The sequence below is a fragment of the Panthera leo genome, chromosome C1 (assembly GCF_018350215.1).
Source record: "Panthera leo isolate Ple1 chromosome C1, P.leo_Ple1_pat1.1, whole genome shotgun sequence".
Lineage (NCBI taxonomy): Eukaryota > Metazoa > Chordata > Mammalia > Carnivora > Felidae > Panthera > Panthera leo.
In genome coordinates, this window is record NC_056686.1 from 80,663,510 (window position 1) to 80,682,192 (window position 18,683).

Genomic DNA, 18,683 nt, shown 5'->3' on the forward strand with positions numbered 1-18,683 from the left:
GAAGCTTTGAAATTTTTATTTGTTGTTGAAAGTGGGCGGGGGGGGGGGGCGGTGTGGAGTGGAAGCAAGATAGAGGGAGAGAGAGGCAAAGAGGTAACAGTGACTTTTTTGAGAGCTGTTTCTTTCCTCCAAAAGGTCTACTGTTCACAATGTTTTAGCACCATTTATTCCTCTCTCTCCTAGTCATATTCTCCTAGTAAGTTTTATCTGTGCTTCAATTCAATAAATATATCTTGAGTGTCAGCTCTGCATAAGGTGTGTGCTAAATGTGTAAGGATTTAGACACAAGTAATATAGGGGCACCTGGGGTGACTCAGTCGGTTAAGCGTCTGACTTTGGCCCAGGTCATGATCTCATGGTTCGTGGGTTTGAGCCCCATATCGGGCTCTGTGCTGACAGTTCAGAGCCTGGAGACTGTTTCAGATTCTGTGTCTCCCTCTCTCCCTGCCTTTCCCTTGCTCATGCTTTCTCTCTCTCTCTCTCTCTCTCTCTCTCTCTCTCTCTCATATAAATAAACATTAAAAATTTTAGACATAAGTAATATAGAGTCTGGGCTCATGGTCTCTTGGTTGGGTGTGGTTACCTGACAATTGTAGATTTATTACCCTCCTTACCCTCTGTCTCCTGATCCCAAGACTTCCAGGCTTGATCTTTGTTCTTACTATAGGAAACTGTTAGGAATTTTTGGTTATAAGCAATAGAAACAAATGCTGGCTAATTTATGCAAAAGAGATATTTATCAAAAGCTTTGGAAGTTGCTCATGAGATCAAAGAACTGGGTTTGGAATACACAGGAAATATGCATCTCCAGAAGTTCTACCCAACTGTCTTGTCAGGGTGGAGGGCTGCCCTAGCAATAAAAGAGTTCTATTTTACTGTTATTCTCATGATTCAAATTCTAGGAAGGGAGCACTTGATTGGCCAGTTAGGGTCATATGGCTGCCCCTTTGGCTGGGGATGATGGGGTCTCTTGGTTATTAGACATACAGGGAGAGAAGTAGCTTGTCAAAAATTGGGATCTATTACTAAATTAAAATGGAATAGATGCTGAGCAGTCAGAAAACTAACAAAAACACTTTACATTAGAATAAGGTGGACCAGAGATTCTCTCCACTGACTCCCACCTGTGTTAGGTTCTGATCTGGGTCACAGAATGTATAGGACCTTGGAAAAGGATGATGGTGAGTTGAGGAGTGGGGGGAAAGCTGAACCTATCTCTTCTACTCCCTCACCCCTATCCCCATGAGAGACCACATCCATCCAGAAGAAGAGGGATTATCTCAGCAATTGGAAGAGGGGACTCCTTGGTGGAGAGTTAGATCGGCTCTGACACTGGAATGCATACTCTCAGTTTGAGGCACCCTTTGTGAAGTGGCTGTATAGTAGAGAGCCAACAAGCCAGGTGTTTGGGGACAGATCCCAGATCAAAGGGATTTCCACTATTCGAAAGTCAGACAGGTACACTTCAGAACAGTCCATAGTGCTGACCAATGGACAGCACACCCTACATCTGTCCTTCTGGAGCATGTCTGGCTTCCATACTCAGGATCCAGACAGATCATTCTGTGGCGATAGCTACCCATATGATCCAGTTTTTTTTCCCCAAAGGTTCAAAGAGTTTTACTGTATAAACTGTTGTTTCCTGCTTCCTATTGAGGAGTTGATGGGTCTTTCCAGAAGTTACTTGGAATGAACAATAAAGCTCTTTATGAGAGTCTTCTGGGAGAGTAAGGTTGTGCTGATGAAGGCAGCCCAGTAGTGATGTCCCCCTAGTGTAGACACTGAGCTGTGAATGCACAGCTGGATGGCCCATCGTACCTAGGGCCAGCCCATGTGGTTTGAGTGTCACCTGGGGCTGGTCCTTTCAGCATCTGCTAGCCGATAGCATGTGGGATCTCCCATTTTTCTGGGCCTCCTGGTTAAAGAATCCATGGTGTGTCGTTGCACTGTGCATTGGCACTGCATTTCCCTCAGCGTACAGGAGGAACAAAGTCACACATCTTCAGTCAATAGGACTTCATGCTGATTTACAAATTCCATGAATAGAGAGTAGCAGGCCTGTGTCCTGCTTCCTGGGTACCTGTGCCTGTCTCCCTAGGTGAAGTCGCTTCCTTTGGGGAAGGTCCTCTTCTCTCCAACTGGTCCCTGAGGTGACTGTGACCTGTGCTCCCAAGCCTGTCTCACTGGGGTGGACATCCCCCACCTTCCCCCACCACTGTTGATAAGCCTGACTACCTTGTGGAAATCAAGACAGAGACAGAAAGAAAATTTTGGATGTTTACACTGTCTTAGCATTAAAAAATTCACTGATGGAGTGATTCTAGGCTTGAAAAGCCAAGTTTTCTAGGAACAAAGCTAGTGCCTGCTTGATCTTTCTGTAACTGGATCTAGACTCCTTAGGGACTGAATTTCCTGTTTGTAATCTCCAGATTTTTATGGGGGTCTATGAAGACTCTCCAGTAGATATAATCCACTTGATTTGTTCAGTTGATTGAATTTATTATATATATATTGAGTGTGCATGTATAATGGATATGCCCTGAGCTGAGCACCACAGGGATACAGAGTTAAGGGTCATGGGAAACAGGGAGTAAGGATGGGCAGTCAGGCTTGTAGCCCAGCTTCCATGCCCTCTTTAAGGGAAAATGGTGGCATAAAATGAGTAAGGTATATATATATATGTGATATGTAGATCTTAAGTGATAAGCCATGCTGTGCTGGGATGAACTGTGAATATGACATTGTATAAATAATACAAATATTGGGGTTTGCCAACGGTGCTTATATCAGATAAGGTTTGGCTAGAGATAGGATCAATGGGCTGTTTTTGAAGCAGTATAGGAGAAACTATGGTGTTTTAAAAATATTTTTTTGACTATGGCTCACAGTAAGAAATACATTTTACACTGGGATACATATACCTCTCCACACCCACATACTCTAAGAACAAAAGTTTTAGAAGAATAATACTTACTCTTCCTACATGTGATACACTCTGGTATTTTTCTATTCTATTCAATCATACTCTATTCTATATTGGCCCACTCAATTTCCTAAAAAAAATGGCTGATTATGAACCATTAGACTGAATTCAGGGCCAACTAAAGGATCACATATAGTGTGATAAATATTGCAGAACAGCTGAGTAAAAGTTTTGGAATCTGTTCATTCAGGTTCAAAGCTTGATTCTTGAATTTCCTAATTGCCCTGAGTAACTTGATGTATTGTCAATTCAGGCTGCAATAGACCAGGTTAACAATAGAAACAATAGATATTTAAACAATAGAAATTTATTTTCTCAAAAGAAAAAAGAAAGAAAGAAAGAAAGAAAGAAAGAAAAAGGAAGAAAAAAGAAAAAGAAAAAAAAAGAGGTGGGAGGCACCTGCGTGGTTCAGTCCATTAAGTGTCTGACTTTGGCTCAGATCATGATCTCGCAGTTCATGAGTTCGAGCCCTGCGTTGGGCTCTGTGCTGTCAGTGAATAGCCCGCTTTGGATCCTCTATCCCCCCCCTTCTCTCTGCCCTTCCCCTTTTCGTTCTCTCTCTCTCTCTCTCTCTCTCTCTCTCTCTCTCTCTTTCTCAAAAGTGAATAAGCATTAAAAAAAATTATTTTCTCAACTTTCTGGGGGAAATCTGAGATCAGGGCACTAGTATGGTTGAGTTCTGGTGGGGATTCTCTTCCTGGCTTACAAATGGCTGCTTTATTGCTGTGTTCTTACTTGGCCTTTTCTTGTGCATGTGCATGGAGAGAGAGATCTTTCTCTCTCCACCCCTCTTTTTATAAGGCCACTAATCCTATTGGACTTTTATGACCTCATTTAACCTTAATAACCTCCTAAGAGCCCTATCTTCAAATTCAGTCATGTTAGATGTTAGGGCTTCAATATATGAATTTTAGAGAACTATAATTCAGTCTATAACTCTTAAATAAGTTATTTAACTTTTCTACATCTCAATTTATCAGTAAAATGAGGGTAATAATGCAGTGTGTATACCATTCATTTATTAACAATATTGATTGCGTACCCAACATGTGCCAAATCCCAGAGTGGAGACTCAACAAAGCAGAGTAAAATCCTTATCCTATAGAACTGTTGTGAATAACAAATCAAATAAAGTGCTTAGCAAAATGCAGTGCTCAACAAACGTTAGTTGTTGTCATTGCTAATTGGTACAAGACACACCTGGTTGAACTTGAGTCCAACTCCTGGATGTAGAGGAGGTATCTGCTCTGTCACATTATGAGCAAGATGCTGGATTCTGTTGTTAATGTGGTTTCATAAGCCTATCCACATGCTTGAATATGCCCTTCTGTGTATTCTTCCCTCCACCCGGAGAGTCAGGCCCAGCTCTGTGGGGAACGAGGCTGTATCAAGATAAATGGCATGATTTTCCATAACTGAGATGGATAGGAATCATAGGGCCTCATAATCGAGATGGATAGATAGACATAAACACAGCTCTAATGCATCAGATCAGGGCTATAATAAAGTTATGAACAAAGAGCTGTGGGAGCACAGGAAAAAGAGACCAGCTCTGCTTGAGGGTGGGAAAGACTTCTCAGAAAAGTAAGATTGGAGCTTTTCCCTCTTAATTTTCAAGTAAAAATTTAAGGGGATGGCGAGGATGTTTTCAGCAGAGGGAGAAGTGTGGGCAAAGATGAATGCCCATGCCTGGGGAAGGACGAGGACCCAGGGTGGCTGGAGCAAGGTCTGAATTCTGTCTTAGGAGATACAGAAAACAAACCCTCAGGGGTTTTAAGCAGGAAAGTGTCCAGCAGCTTGGAGGAAGGTGGGAGGACTTCCAGCTAAGAGGCTGTTTAATTCAGGTGAGAGATGATGAGGGCTTTTGTTGCAGGCGGCAGGGGAGGCAAGTGGGCACCTGAGCGAGATGTCTAGGAAGTTGCAGTTATGGGTCTCGGTGACTTACTGGATGTGGCAGATGAGAAAGTTGGAGTCAAGATGACTTGAAGGTCTTTCACTTTGGCATTCAGTGGGACCATAATCTGAGCAGGAAATACAGAAGGAAGAGTGAGTTTGGGGAATAGAAGGAGGTCGTGCTGGCCATGTTGAATTTGCGTTATCTGCATGGTTTGTGTAAGCAAGAACTTTAAGAGAAGTAACCAGACTGATTAATGAGAGGGTGTTCAGCTTCAATTAGCTGCTGATAAACTTGTTAATCTAACTCTCCACCCCCCCCCCAAAAAAAAAAAACCATATCTGCAAGGTTGAGTTTGAAGACTACTTTGAATGTCTAGCTGTGACTGCATTGACAACAAGTGGGGAGGATGGGGCCTGACATGTTGCCTGTTTCTGATAGTGCATTCCCTGTTTCTTTATTTAGAACCTCTTACCAGTATCAATTAAACCCCAGTTAAATTTGACATTCCTTAACCTTGCATTGGATCAAATTCATTGCTACAGCAGAACCCATATGGCACAGAGATAGTTGTAGGCATCAGTTCATTGCTTATGTAGAGATACTGGCCCAGTGCCAACCAGTAATCACTGCTTTTTGTTAATAGACATGTTTGCTTTGCAGTCATTTCTATACACAGGGCTCTGGATTAATTAGATTGAAATCTGTCATCCATCTAAGAAACCACAAGAACTCATTCTCTGTGCTTCCAAGGGAAAGAGAACAGCAGATTTTGGCAAATTAAAAAAAAAAAATGTGTTTGCTTGTTGCCATAAGAACTTAGCAGACTATCCAAATAACCAGGGCATATGAAATTTTTGATAATTAATAAGGAGCATAGAGTGAGTTGGGGAGTTTAAGAGATGAGCCCTCAAAGGAATCAAGGTGAGATTCTTCCCAAGATATGAATTAGTCGAGTCTTTAAAAAGCACATTTTGTTTTTGTATTTGCTTCCCTGAAAGTTGACAGATAGATTTTGTTTGGGTGTGAAGATTTACAAAGAGAGCCCCCCTTAGCCATCAGGTCAGAGGTCTGTTCAAGTTGAAGAAATAGCCACCAGGTTTCTTTGCACTCAAGTTTGGTAGGAAGAGAGGCGACCTTCCAGGTGATTCTGCAGCAGAGTCCTGCTGTAACACTGCCTTTGGGGTGTATATCACCGAGCTGCCCCAGGCCGAGATCCCTTCAGCTTGGGTACCTTCTGCTCCACCACTAATGAAATCCCCTTAGACATGCCTTATGCTAAATTCTTTTCTGAAGTCAGTATTTCCAGACCTAGTCTCTCTAACAGATATTGTTTATTGTTTCTTATATGGAAGAGACAAAGATTCAAGTAGTATCCTAGAATTTCCACTCTATGCATATGAGTAATGTAGCCTTAATTCCCAATACATGTTTGTTGAATGAATGGGAGATGGAGGTAGAAAGTGTCTTTCTATGATGTTTCTATACATCTGCATTAGAAAAAGTCCCAATTGGCTATGTATCTTTAGCCTCTTAATTAAAAAAAAAAATCTATGCCATGCAGGGTTTAAAAAAAAAGAGATTGGTTAGCCTGTTATTTAATTCATCTAGGTTGTTGCAAATATGAATGTTGCATTTTTAGCAATTTCCTATTTCATTTTTTTCAACTACCACTTTATATTTGTTGACCACTCATTAATTGGGTCACCGTCTAGCTCTAGTGGGTGTGCAGAGACTGGCAGGTTGAGGTTGATGGATCTTTTCCTGCTTTCCATAGCAGTTTCCTCAAACAGTTGCATAGTGATCACACAGTAAACAGTCCCAGGCCAGCAGTGTTAGGGAGTGCTTCTAGGGACCTCCGTCTCTTTACCTACCCTGATCCCTGCTTCCCAACTTCCCCATGGAGAGAGGAGGATCTCCATTTCTTTACTTAATACTAAATGAGATCTTAGTTGTAGTGTAAAGTTACCAGTGACATTGGCCAGGGGAGAAGAGCCGTGGACAAGAGACAGACTAGGCAGAGGCAGAACAGAGGAGGAAAAGTGGTCAAAGACTTGATGCTTAAGATAAGGCAGAACAAAAATGACATCAGTGCTTATCCTCAAGAGGATCTCAAGGGCTGTGGATGCCTGCAGTGTGTCAGGGAAGGTAAGTTACAGCCAGGAGAGCAGGATCCATATGGTTGAATATCTGTTGCTGTATCTTATTTCTAGTTAGCTGGTTGTCATATACACAAGGGCAAATAGCCAAGCAGTGTTCACACAGAGACTTTTGGAGCAGTGTTCGTTGGGGAAACATTCTGAGCTGGAACGGCAATGGTGTGAGGTCTGCCACTGTCCATTGCATTCCAGGGCAACACATGGCGGTCTGGCAGGGCCACAGGAGCCTGGGAGATGTACCAGCTGCTTGAGTAGGGAAGCACTGGGCCCTCCTTTGACAAAATCAGTGGTGTCGATATAACAGTAATATGACGTGGCAGAGCCTTGGCTCCAGCCCTCTCTTGCCAGCTCAGCATTAGTGGTAAAGGGAGAACCAGGCCCTCACTTGTGGGATTAGGGAACAGAGCTCTAAGCCTCGCAGTTGAAAATGTCTATCAGGGCAATCTAGGGGAAGGGTTCACCACATCCATTTCTCTGGTACTAGCTTCTCCCTTGGCATGTTGTGTGTGGCATCCAAGCTTGGGGTTGACCAGGATTGGTCATCCTAAGCACTAGGCCATAGGTCGCCTCCATGGAATTGCAGGAGCCAGAATCCTAGGAGGCCAGAAAGAAGGGGATTATTCATGAGCAATTTAATACTTACCTCTGACCAGCTGACCAAGGCCTTGTCTTCATAACTTACCAGCATGTTCTGGGAAAGACCTAGAGATGAAGAAATAATAGAAACTACCATTTATTGAATGCTTACCATGTGCCAGACACTGTGTTAAACATTTCATTTGTTTATGAATTATGTCAGTGATTGATTGCACCACATAAAGTTCAATAGCATTAAAGGTAAGGAGACTGAGACAATCAGAGATTAAGTCTCTGGCTCAAGATCATTTGAGTCATCAATGACAGAGCTGGGATTTCTACTCAGGAGGTCAAACTTGTATGCACTGTGCTTTCCTGCCTCATTGCCTCCAGTGGATTCTGTCCCAAGACTATGGAATCCAACTGTGTGTCCTAGTGGTTCTGTTTCTGGGGAGAATCCTTATATTGAGTTATGAAGCTCAATAATAGATATACCATCACATTAAAAAGTACTGGTGCACATGCTATGTGAAATATAGAAAACATGCAAGTTATTTATTTAGCCATTTTAGCAAGCACCTTCTCTGTGTTGGTTCTGTGCTAACCAGAATTTCTGCCTGCTTATCACTTTGGTAGTTATTTTTAGATTTTAATGTGAAGTCTTGCCTTAAAAATTCAAAATTGATCATCTTGTGAGCCTCCTGAAGAGCATATGGATGGACTTAAAACAATTTACTGATTGACTTTATTAAGCCCTCCTTGTTTCCATGTGATTGTTACTTAGTATTTTAATTCTATCATGTTTTTAACTGCCCAATATTAGTCATTGTTTTGCCTTTTTAATTTTATTTCAGTCAATGGTTATTTAGGATTCCTGAAACATTGGCCCATTCCTTTGCTCACCCTTGTTTCTTGCAACATACTCATTTCCCCCAGGTTTGATTTCCTTCTTATGGAAGGACATCTGTTCTCCATTCTTTCACCCAAAACCCTTTCTTGATCTTGGTCTGAAATGCTTCCTTTGATCTTAATTTGTAATGATTGTTTAGCTGGTTATAAATTTTCTAAATTGATAGTCATTTTTCTCTCAGTACTTCCCCCCCCCCCCGCCATCTTTATGGAGATATAATTGCCATATAACATTGTACAAGTTTAAAAAAATTTTTTTAACGTTTATTTATTTTTGAGAGACAGAGCACAAGTGGAGGAGGGGCAGAGAGAGAGAGAGAGAGAGAGAGACAGAATCCAAAGCGGGCTCCAGGCTGTAGGCTGATAGCACAGAGCCTGACTCAGGGCTCCAACTCACTACCTGTGAGATCATGACCTGAGCTGAAGTCAGATGCTTAACTGACTGAGCTACCCAGGTGCCCCTAACATTGTGTAAGTTTAAGGTGTATGAAGGGATGCTTCAATATACATATATACTGTGAAACCATTACCACAATTAAATTAGTTAACACACCTATTGCTTTTGTAGGTACAATTGTGTGTGTGTGTGTGTGTGTGTGTGTGGTGAGGAAGTTTATTTTTTTCAACATTTATTTATTTTTTGAGACAGAGAGAGACAGAGCATGAACAGGGGAGGGGCAGAGAGAGAGGGAGACACAGAATCTGAAACAGGCTCCAGGCTCTGAGCCGTCAGCCCAGAGCCCGACGCGGGGCTCGAACTCACGGACCGCGAGATCGTGACCTGAGCTGAAGTCGGACGCTTAACCGACCGAGCCACCCAGGCGCCCCGGTGAGGAAGTTTAAAATGTACTTTCTTAGCAACTTCCATATATAAAATACAGTATGGCTAACTATAGTCACCCTGCCATATATTACACCCTCCTAACTTATCTCCCCGCGCTGCCCCGCCACCAACCCAAGGCAACTACTGTTCTGCTTTCTGTTGCTAAAGAATACTTTGCATTTTACAGTTGTTTCCCCTACAGTTTTACATAAATACAGTCATCCAATACATACTCTTTTTGTCTGACTTCTTTCATTCAGCAAAATAATTTGGAGATCCATCCATGTTTTTGAGTATGTCAATAGCTTATTAATTTTTGCCTCTGAGTAGTATTCCACTGTGTGGTGTGATAGGTAATGTTATGTATTAACTTGACTGCATAAAGGATTACCCCAAAGTTGGTGGAACATTATTTCTGGGTGTGTCTGTCAGGGTGTTTCAGAGGAGATTCGATTTGAGCTGGTGGACTCACAAAGTAGGATGCTCTCCCCAATGTGAGTTGTATCATACGATCTTTTGAGGGCTTAAGTAGAGCAAACATGTGGAGGAAGCAGGTATTTGCTCCTTTTCTTCATTGCCTCATTGTTTGAGCTGGGACATCTCTCCCATTCTCCTGCCCTCAGACTGGGGCTCCTTTGGCTTTCATACCTTTGGACCCAGATCAAATTACACCACTGGTTTTCCTGGTCTTCAGCTTGCAGATTGTGGGATTTCTCCGTCTCCACAATTGTGAGGGCAATTTCTTCATAATAAATCTCTCTTTTAAAAACATTTTTTTTAAATGTTCGTTTATTTTTGAGAGAGATTGAGAGAGAGAAAGAGAGCATGAGCTGGGGAGGGGCAGACAGAGAGGGAGAAGCTGGCTCCCTCTGAAGCAGGCTCCAGGCTCTGAGCCGTCAGCACAGAGCCTGACACGGGGCTTGAACCCATGAACCATGAAATTATGACTTGAGCCGAAGTTTGACACTTAACTGACTGAGCCACCCGGGAGCCTCATTAATCTCTTTTTATAGTCTATTGGTTTCTGTTGCTCTGGAGAATCCTAACTAGAACAAATGTAGATACTATAATTTATTTATCCATTCACCTGTTGAGAACATCTATGCTGTTTCCAATTTTTGGCTGTTACAAACAAAACTGCTATGGCATTCATGTGCTAGTCTTTATATGGAAATATGATTGCATTTCCCTGCGAATGGAATTTGTGAGTTATATGGTAGGTGTGTTTAATATTTTAAGAAACTGCTTAGTTATTTTCCAACTAAAGGAAAAGTACCACTTTTCTTGCCAACCAGAAGTGTATGATGGTTCCAGTTATTCAAAATTCTCACCAGCACTTAACTTTGTATTGGAGGTAGGTCATTTTAATTTTGGACATTCTGATAGATATGTAGTGGTACCTCACTGGGTTTTAATTTGCATTTTCTTAACGACTAACGACGATAAACATTTTTTCATGTGCTTATTGGCTGTTGTTATTTCTCTGGTAAGATGTCTAATCAGACTTTTGTCCATTTTTAAAATGTTTGCTTATTTTCTTATAATTTCTTTAAAGGGTTCTTTATGTATTCTGGACACAAGTACTTTAACATGTATGCTTTGCAAATATTTTCTCCCTGTCTTTGTCTTGTGTTTTAATTCATTTAACAGTGTCTTTTGAAAAGCAGATGTTCTTAATTTTGATGAAATCAATTTATTAACATATTCTTTTATGGATCATTCTCTTTGTGTCCTATCAATGCAATCTTTGCCTAACTTAAGATTACAAATATGTGTTGTCTTCTAGAAATTTTATGGTTTGGGGTTTACATTTAGATATATAATTCATTTTGAATGAACTTTTGCATATTATATAAGTTGAAATTATTTTCCATTATTTGGAATGTTAATGCAAAAAAATGGAATGTTAATTCCAACAACATTTATTAAAAAGACTTATTTTTCTTTTGCTTTTGTTCCTTTGTCAAAAATAAATTGATCCTACCTGGAACAACACGGATGGATTTTAAGGAAAATTTGTGCTCAGTGAAAAAAGCTCACAATCTTGTACACTGTATGATTACATTTGTATAACATCTTTGAAATAAAAGTATTATAGAAATGGAAAAAACATTAGCGGTTCCCAGAGGTTAGAAAGTAAAAGGTGGAGAGAGTGGGTGTGGCTATAAAGGGGTAGCAAGAGGGAGCCTTGCTGATAGAACAGAGCTGTCACTTGATTGTGGTGTGATTTCATGAAGATACGCATGTGATCAGATTGCATTGAACTATATACACACACAGATGAGACGGTAAAACTAACTGTATCTGAGGATGTCAGTTTCCGGGTTGTGATATTGTACTATACGTAGTATGCAAGTTGTTACCATAGCAGGAGGCTGAGTGAAAGGCTTATAGGATCTCCCTGTACATTTTGTTCAACTTTCTGGGAACCGTAATAATTTAATAATTTCAAAATAAAATTTTTGAAAGCCTCAAGTGGCCATATGCGTGTGGGTTTATTTCTGGACTCTCAATTCTGTCCTATCAATTTATTTGTCATCTTGATGCCAGTGCCAGACTGTCTTGATTACTATAGTTTTATAAAAGGTTTTGGAGTCACTTAGTGTAAGTCTTCCAGTTTTATTATTTATTTTCAGAATTGTTTGGTATTATATTTCCTTCTCATTTCCACATGAATTTTAGATTTAGCTCTTTAGTTTCTAAAAAAAATCTTGCTTAAGTTTATTGAGTTTATACTGAATCTCTAGATCAGTTTTGGGGAAATTGGCATTTTAACAATATTTAGTTATATGACCCATGAACATGACCTATCTCTCCATTTATTAGATCTTTAATTTCTCTAAGCAATGTTCTAATGTTTTCAGTGTACAGATTTTATATATCTTTTGTCCCATTTATTCCTAAGTATTTTATTTTTTGAGGGCTTTAAATTATATTACTTTAAAATATTAATTTTTGATAGTTCATCATTAATATATATAAATACAAATGATTTTTTAAATTGATCTTGTACCCTACAACCTTATAAAATTCCATTATTAGTTTTAATAGCTTTTTAAATAGTGCTTTGGATTTTCTACATAGACAATCATGTTCCCTAAGAGTAGAGACAGTTTTACTTTTTCCGTTTCACTCTCAATGTCTTTTTTCCCCTTGCCTTTTTGAAGTTCTTATAACCTTTAGTACTATGTTGAACAGAAGTGGTAAGAAAGGACGTCCCTGCTTTGCTCCTGATCTTAGGAGGAAAGCATTTGGTCTTTCACTATGAAGTATGATGTGCATTACTTTTTTCATAGATACCCCTTTATTAGGTTGAGGAAGTCCCTTTTCTTCCTAATTTATTGGGAGATAAAAACGAATTAGAAATGACTGTTGGATTTTGTCAAATGCGTTTTCTGTATCTTTTTAGATAAACATATGCTTTTTTTCTTTAGTCTGTTGACACGACAAATTACATTGATTGATTTTCCCATGTTAACCACCCTTGCATGCCCAGGATAAATCCCATTGGTCACCACATATTACCCTTTAAATATATTATTAAGTTGGCTTTTATAAAGTTTTGTTAAGAATTGCATCTATATTTGTGAGTGAATGAGCAGGTTTTTTTCTTCTTCTTTTCATAGTACTTTTATCTGGTTTATTACCAGGATTATGCTGATAAAATGAGGTAGGAAGTATTTTCTCGTCTTCAATTTTCTGGATGAGTATGTATAGAATTGGTATTATGTCCTCCTTAAATGCTTGGTATAATTTACCAATGAAGCCTTCTGGGCCTGGAGTTTTCACTGTGGGAAGGTTTTTAACTACAAATTAAATCTCTTTAGGGGTGTCTGGATGACTCCATCAGTTAAGCGACTGACTCTTGATTTCAGCTTTAGGTCATGATCTCACAGTTCCTGAGATCGAACCCTGTGTCGGGCTCTGGGCTGACAGTGCAGAGCCTGCTTGGGATTCTTTCTCTTTCCCTCTCTCTCTCTCTGCCCTTTCCTCCCTCAAAATAAATAAATAAACTTAAAAATAAATAAATAAATATCTTTACCAGATATAAGGTTGTTCAGATTATCCATTTTTTTTCTTGAATAAATTTTGGTAGTCTGTATCTCTTCAGAAATATATGCATTTTATCTAAGCTGTCAGTTTTATTGGCATAAAAAAAACATGCTTAGAGTTGCAACTTTTTATTTTTTTTTAAGTGGTCTATTTAGTGTTTATACTGTACACCTTTAACTTATCATAGTCTACCTTCAGGGATATGCTAATCACATATAACCTAAGAAGCTTATAGCAGTAGACTTCCATTTCTTCCCTCCCAGACATTGTGCTTTTGTTGTCATAATTTTACTTCTGCATGGAGGGGTTAACTCTTGCCTACTGCTCTTTTTCTCTTTAACATCTCAGTTTTTCTTATGCACCTAGAGTTGTGTGTGTGTGTGTTTTAGAATAGATATTTAAAATTTAATCTAGCAGTGCTGTAGTTTCTAGTCAGTGGGGAACGACAGTCTCAAGAGCTTAGACTCTAATGGGAGAAACAAATAATAAACATAATTATAGTTATTGAATACAATTATGATGTATACCATGGAGATATTATGGCAGGAGAGTTTCCTAATCTAGGCTTGGAAGTCTCTAAAGAGAGGACTTTTAAGAGGAGACCCAAAGGGTGAATAGCAGTTGGACAGAAGAAATGACCTTGGAGTAGAGAAATTGTGTTTCAGGTGTAGAAGACAATGTATACAAATGTGTGTTAAGGGAGTTGATAGAAAATCAACATGACTAAAACATGTTGATCAAGAGATAGACAAGTGAGAAAGGGAATTTTAAGAATTTTGAAAATTTCAATTGTTAAATGTTAGTGGATGAGGGTGGGGACTTGGGGGAAAAATTCAGGAAGAAAGAATGAAATGTGAAGTGCAAAGAGAAATGTGCTCACCAGCAGTGGAAGCTGTTAACCCTGACAGATGTACTATAGCTAAGATAGCCAGCTATTCATTTACTTTATGTATTTTTTCCCGCTTAACATTTATTATGTGTCTACCCAAGAGGAACTGTGCTTTCGATATCATCTAAGAACAGACATACAATTAAATGGTTAAAATATGTTTGATAAAGAGAAAGATAATTTATTAATTTAAGTGTTAAGTAAAGCTGGCATTTTTTTATTACTTTTTAATTTTTAGATTTTGGACTTACAGGCAGATGAGTGTGGGAGCTTACAGTATTGGAGACACATTTGAGACAGCCCAGCTGTCAGCCCCACAGAGTGGAGGTTGGAAGGAGACAGTGCAGAGACTCACGTTCACGTTTAGGAGCCGTGGAGCTTGGGACTAAGCAAATTGTATTTCCATCACCCTCCTACCTTTTAATGGAAGAGAAATTTGGGTTGAAATGAGCACAAAGGTCATTCTTGACATTCAATCACCTCTTACATTCAACAGGTGTAAGAGGATCAAGGAAAGCATTTGGTGGGTCCCGAGGGGCCAGGTCTTCTTTAAAATGGAAGACAGTGAGAGTTAGGTTCTTTTTTCATGCTGAAACCTGACCTACCAGACATCAGTTCTTCATCTCTACCTCTTTCTGCTGTGGCTATGAATCCCTTCAAAATGCAGGACCTGGGGAATCACACCATTGTACCAGCTCCCAGTGATAGCTCTGCATAAGGTAGTGAGTGTGAGAAGGGAAGCACAGAGGTAGGGTTTGGGCTTGGCGATGGGATGTGGTCTTTGAGATTAGTGTGGTTAAGGAATACACATTGAGGACACATATCACTCTTTCTTTAAATTTGTTCAAATGATCCCTCCATATGACATCATGAAACAGACTCACTGAGATGGTTAAAACATCGTATGCTTTAGTGATCCCAACGAGAATGGCAGCTTTCCTCTATTCATTTGGAATTTGTGCTTTATTTACTATTTTCTTAGAGTCCGGTTGCCATAAAACTGAAGAGAAGTTCTCGGGATATTTTACTAATGTGAAAAAATATGTATCCCTCCTTCCAAGTAAGTGGTGTGTGCGTGTGTGTGTGTGCGTGTGCACTTGCCTCGTCTTATCATCGTAGAAGGACAAAGCATTGTGTTTTGCAGAACCAGATGGGGAAACTGGGCCAATTGTGTGTCTGGATACTTGTGTCTAGAATCCACAAGCCAGAACAGTTGTGGTTGCTGTGACAGGAGCAAGTTTTACGGCCACACAGCTAAGAGAAAACTTGCAGGTACAAGCACTGCTTGCTGGGAAACTGTTTGTGTGTGCGCAGAGTATTTTTGTGGGGTGCTCACTATAGAGAACAGCGTCTCCTATCAACATTTTAAGACTGAATATTTCTCAAATACAACTTGACTTGCTGCTTGTCTTATGAAAGACTGGAGGCCTAAAGAGTCCCATAGATTATGTTCGTGGCCTGCCCTGGTGATACATGTGTAAATTACTATGCTCCAAACTCATTTTCTGGCCCGTTGTTGTCCTATAGAGGTTTTTAGTTTCTGCCACAAATAAAGGATGGATGGCTCCTACAGCGTGCAGTGTTGCTGAGAGTGAGAAGCTATGGTTGGCCAACGGTATCCAATGTATGCAAATATGTTCTAAGGGGTCTTACCATGACACTGGATATAAAAATATTTTTGTAAGGACAAGGTTTAATAACCATTTCAGACTCCACTTAAAGGCCACAAGGGAATTTGGCTTTAATGGGGCTGAATGTGTGTGACTAATGTGCTCAGACACTGTGGCCAAGAACTCAGGTGTTTAGAGCACAAGAGTAACTAGCTTAAGACTGTATATGTTTAATCATCAGTTGTTCCAGTTAATCCTACTGGCTAGTTAACTGCTCACAAATGCATAGGGTTGGTAAGTATGACAGGAACAGCACAAACCCCTCAGTAGGTCTGGGAGAAATGATGGGACAGGTGCACATACGTATGTATGCATGCAGGTATATATGTAAGTATACATGGAGGTAGGTAGGGGTGGGAGGAAGAGATGCCAGTGGATTTAAAAATTGTGAGGATATTCTCTGGCTAGGAATAGCAAAGCCTTTCATTATGTATGGACATAAGATTAAGGTCCAACCAGGCGCCTGGGTGGCTCAGTTGGTTAAGAATCCGACTCTTGGGGCGCCTGGGTGGCTCAGTCGGTTGGGCATCCGACTTCTGCTCAGGTCATGATCTCGCGGTCCGTGAATTCGAGCCTCGCGTCGGGCTCTGTGCTGATGGCTCAGAGCCTGGAGCCTGTTTCAGATTCTGTGTCTCCCTCTCTCTGACCCTCCCCTGTTCATGCTCTGTCTCTCCCTGTCTCAAAAATAAATAAAACGTTAAAAAAAAAAAAAAAGAATCCGACTCTTGATTTTGGCTCAGATCATGATGTCACAGTTTGTGAATTCAAGCCCCACATCAGGCTCTGTGCTGACAGCATGGAGCCTGCTTGGGATTCTCTCTCTCTCTCTCTCTCTCTCTCTCTCTCTCTCCTTCTCTGCCCCTCCCCCCACTCACACTCTCTTTCTCTCTCTCCAAATAAATAAACTTTTTTTTTTAAAGGGAAAAAAGATGATTCAATGGAAAGAAAGAGGTATTTGAAGTTTGAATACAGGAAACACTAGAGCTGCTTTTTCTTGCTCAGAACAACAGAGCAAGATAAGCAGCTGAGAGATCAGAGCCCAAGATCTGCACTATGTGGGAGCCCTTGAAGAGGGTATGGACTCCTGGTTCCATAGTTGGTATGAGGCTAGTGCTGGCCTGAGGTGGGTCTGCACATAGGGACAAGAGTGACTGGAGAAGTCAGTAAGCCCGAAAGGCATATGTGACCAGGGGAGATGTGGCCAACGTGGTGTTCTTTAAAACCATATGTTACAGGGCCAATTTCAAAATAATCACCTGCTATATGACTCTCCCTTGACCATCTTTCCAGTGATTATGGTTGTAACGCATTTCTTTCCTCTGTCTTCTTTTCATTTCGGGTCTGAGATATAGAATGCTGAGATTTCAGCCATCAGCAGTAGAATTCCAGTCAGGAAACATTGCTTAGAGGGCTTGGAGACATAAGGCAAATGACTAAAGAGAAAAGTTCTCTTAGAGCGAATGTGCTTCCTGATTTCCTAGGAAACTCCCTTTATCAACCTCCATGGTTAGCAGCTGTCACCTTGACTATCTTCCCCAAACCTCCACCTCACCCATGCCCTGTTTCCATTAGTAGTTGACACAAGTTCGTGGAGAAAATAGAAGCCATCAGGTATAAACTCCCATAGTTTCTTTGTTCTTTGTTCTGACTCTGTTCATCTTCATCTTCCCTCTTGACTCGGGCTGGAAAGACTAAGACCATCCTACCCATGTCCTCTTGATCTGCTCTCCCTTCGGTCCTCAAACTATGACATCCACTCTCCTGAAACTGACTAGCCACTGTCACCACTGATCTTATAGTTGCAAAAGCCAATGGCTATTCTTTAGATCTTTTATTTTTGTAACTTTTCACATGATTGATCGTATTCTCATTTTCAGAAGGTCTCTTTTGTGTTGGATTTCATGGAACTATTTTCTTCGAATTCACTTACCTATTACTTTTGATTAATCCTTTTTCATTTTTTTTCTTCCTTGGACTGCCTTTAAATATCAGTATATTCAGCAATTTATTAATTACAAGGGAGAATGAATAACTTCAGTGGAGAAGCCTAGTAGATACCAACTTAATTAAGTGATCAAAGTGAACATCAGTAATGAGACAAATCAAGATTCTGTGCCCCTTGAGAGGAAACAATGAGAAGAACACAGCATCTCCTGTGACATTCATGTCAAAGATGTATAACCCGTTTCATGAGAAACATCAGAAAAATCTAAATTGAGGGTTGTTTACGAAATAAATGGCTTATAATCTTCAGAAATGTTGAGGTCCTAAGAGTCAAGGAAAGACTGAGTAACTTTTCCAGACTGAAAGAGATAGGTGAGACATGACAGCTAAATGCCCTGTGTGATTCTGAACTGCATTCATCTGATCTATAGGACATTATGAGGACAGTTGGCAGAACTTGAAGGGGATTCTGAGGATTATTAGTGATGTATCAGTGTTGATGTCCCGATTTTTTCTGATTATACAGGGGAATGTGTTTGTCAGATACACATAGTAAGGTTTTCTGGGATGATGGAGCATCAGGCCCGCAATTTACTCTAAAATCTTTTAAGGCAAAAGTTCTTTATATTTGCAATGTCTCTATAAGTTTCTGGGCTTTTTCCAAATTAAAAATAATTATATAAAAATTATAACCTGTGGTTTGGATCAGGGCATCTAGGTCTAAAAACAGAGTAGAAGAGGTTGATGAGTAGTGTGGGGCATATAGGATGGGGCAAGGTTGTT